Raw genomic sequence first — 3,366 nt, forward strand, 5'->3', positions numbered from 1 at the left:
AGAAGGTGGGGAGGGAAGGTCGGAACTCTGTGAGCATCTCGCTTCTCCGAAACCTCGCGACGTTAGAAGCGCAAGTCACCCAGGAGCGAGGGTCCCCGGCGCGAGCGGGAACGTGCCTGCGCGGTGACGCCATACACGCAGCGTCCCGCCCCGGGCCCGCCATCTTTATAGCGTACAGCGCCGTTGTGTGGCTGGAGTCGGCCTCCGCTCTGCATTGGGGCGTGTGTCGGCCGCTCTCTGCGTCTACACCAGGTCGGCTGCTCGCGGTCCGGGCCCCTGCCCACCATGGCTATGCCTCGCGTTTACATAGGACGCCTTAGCGACAGCGTACGAGAAGAGGACATCCAACGATTTTTCCGTGGCTACGGCCGTCTCCTCGAAGTAGACCTCAAAAATGGGTACGGCTTCGTGGAGTTCGAGGACTCCCGCGACGCCCACGACGCTGTCTACGAGCTGAACTGCAAAGAGCTGTGCGGCGAGCGTGTGATCGTGAAGCACGCCCGCAGCCCGCGCTGGGACCGAGACCGCGACCGCTACAGCTATGGAAGCCGCAGTGGTGGAGCAGCAGACGGCGAACTTCAGGAAGAGACAAATATGGACCTCCTGTTCGTACAGAGTACAGGCTTATTGTAGAAAATCTTTCTAGTCGTTGCAGTTGGCAAGATTTAAAGGATTTCATGAGACAAGCAGGTGAAGTGACCTACGCGGATGCTCACAAAGAACGTACAAACGAAGGTGTGATTGAGTTTCGCTCCTACTCCGACATGAAGCGTGCTTAGGATAAACTAGACGGTACAGAAATAAACGGCAGAAATATTAGGCTTATTGAAGATAAACCACGAACGAGCCACAGGCGGTCTTACTCTGGAAGCAGATCCAGGTCTCGATCTCGAAGACGGTCACGAAGTAGGAGTCGCAGGAGCAGCCGCAGTAGATCTCGAAGTGTCTCAAAAAGTCGCTCCAGATCTAGGTCTTGGAGCAAAGGTTGGTCATGTTCTCGATCAAAAGGCAGGAAATCCAGATCAAAGAGCAAATCTAAGCCCAAGTCTGATTGGGGCTCTCGTTTTCGCTCGCAAAGCAGATCTAAAGGTGCTTATGGGAAGTCTCGAAGCAGAGCCCGTTCTCGCTGGCAGTCTTCCAAGGAAAATGGCAAAGGTGATAAGTCAAAATCCAGATCAAAGAGCCAGTCTCGGTCCAAGTCACCCCTCCCTCCTCCAGCCTCCAAGGCTCATTCCGCCTCCCCTCCACCAAAAAGAGCTGCATCAAGATCCCGTTCTCGATCTAGCTCAAAGTCATGGTCAAGGTCCAGATCGAGTTCCAGAGATTAACCCCAAACTCTTCCCTCCTTTGCACACTATTTACGAACACTTTCCTACTCCCCTAGGCAGTTACTCTCTCCTCTTTGTACTTGGCCTCTTCTACAAGAGGAATTACCTGAAACTGGTACACCGAGATTTGATTTGTGGCCAAATTTTGAAAAACATGAGGTTCTAAAGAAATGGTGGCATGAAGTGAAACACCCAGTCCCCTCTTTGTAGAATTAAGATAACTTTGGTTTTATAGCTTTGAGCTAAAATACCTTTTGTAAAGATTAAGCTCACTTAGATTTTTTTTAAGTATTCAGCAGCATATGCTGCAGAGGTTTTGTGGTTTTTTTTTATTTGTGTGCTAACTTTTAAATTAACTGTTTTAAGCTTTGAATACTTTAGAGGGAGAACCCAATTTCCAATTATGTTGGCTTTTAATAAAGCTAGAGTTATGTAAGATTTGAATAAAAGTTTGCTACCAACATGATTGCCTTATTGAATAAGTATCAAATTCCTGTAATATGAATTACCGGCTACTAAGTGTAAAACAAGGCGAGCTTCTGACCAGCAACAAATTATTCAATTTGGATAACATTTTGTGCTGTTAACTCAAATTTACAATGGTTTTTTTTCTGCCCCTTTAACAAGTTTGGGTTAAAATAAAAGATGATTTGCCTAAAAAAAAAAAGTGAGTCTCACAAAGCTCTGGGTACATACTTTGGGTATGTTGTTAGGAAGTCAAGTCCTTGTAAAAAAATGTCTAAAAAGGTGGAGGGTCAGCTAAAGAGATCAACACAGTGACTTTAACAATGGGCTCCAGTATATAAAAGATGATGAGGATGGCACAAGATATGGCAAAGTTCACATCTGTTGCTCATAGGGTTGCTAAGAGTTGTACTCCATTGCACCTAACAATAGAAACAATTTGACATTTGAACGGTTTCAAATAGCCTTGTGAAACATTTCTTTCATAAGATTTAACAAATAGAGTGGGTTTGTTTGTTTGTTTGTTTGTTTTTTCTTCATTTTAGTTGCTGTATTCAAAATTACAATCTGCCCAAGATTAACTATAAACTTTCTTAGCTATATGTCTGGAATTCAAAATAGTAAGACCAGTGGCATATACCAGCACCTATGACAGTAGCAATGATTACAAGCATTTCTTCACGTATTTATTGGCATCTTGAATATCATCACCAGTGAAGCATCTGTACATGTCCTCTGCACATTTTAAATTTGGATGGTCTTTTTATTATTGAAGTATCCAAATCTTTAATAAATTTTAAGTAATTATCTTTTTGGTAAAAATAAAAACAGCAATAGAACCACAATACCTTAGTGTCTTCAGCATCATTATTAAATATTATATTTCAATATCAGACAAATCACAAATACAGCACCTGTAAAGAAAATGCGTGGTTAAACTAGAAGCATGAACAATCTATAGATCACCAATGAATGTTCATCTTTCTTGTATGTGCTAGGCTCATGTCAGACTCTGTTCTTACATACTTGGACACTGGCAATGATTATGACCTGAAGGATGATTTTCGAGGGTGTGTTCCTCCTCCTGACTAAGACCAACTCCTCTTACTGTGTCTGTCACTCATCCTTCTCTTTTTTGCACACTTTAAGATTTTGATCAAATCATTCACTGTACAATTTGTAACAAATAAATACAGAAATTAATCTCTCTTGAAAAAGCATGGTATACAAGTACTTTCAACATGTACATAACAATCTATCAAATGACTTAACTCTACAGGGATATTAATATGGCAAACAAATGTTCTTATTTTAAATAAGTGATGAAAATTCCCTGAGATAAAACATTGTTTAAATTGTCTTTGAAGGTTTCTACCTTTAGTCTTTCTCATGTATCCAGGCTAGAATTATTCTATAAAAGCAATGGAGTCAGGGCAAGGAGTGTGATTAAAGTTACCAGATACCTTTTTGCACTATAAGAAACCATAGTTCACAGAATGCTACTTGGAAACTGTTCTTGCCAATCTTCAGGTATTAGTTCTTATGTTTTAGAAAAAAAAACCTTTACAGTAAT

At 42.0% G+C, this 3,366-nt stretch overlaps 1 pseudogene; it reads left to right on the forward strand.

Moving 5' to 3' along the window:
• The first annotated feature begins 285 nt into the window (after positions 1-285).
• LOC102867645 lies at positions 286-1,328 on the forward strand (annotated as a pseudogene).
• Positions 1,329-3,366: the final 2,038 nt, after the last annotated feature.

This window comes from Elephantulus edwardii, unplaced genomic scaffold (assembly GCF_000299155.1).
Source record: "Elephantulus edwardii isolate Elephantulus edwardi_28Jun2011 unplaced genomic scaffold, EleEdw1.0 scaffold00026, whole genome shotgun sequence".
Lineage (NCBI taxonomy): Eukaryota > Metazoa > Chordata > Mammalia > Macroscelidea > Macroscelididae > Elephantulus > Elephantulus edwardii.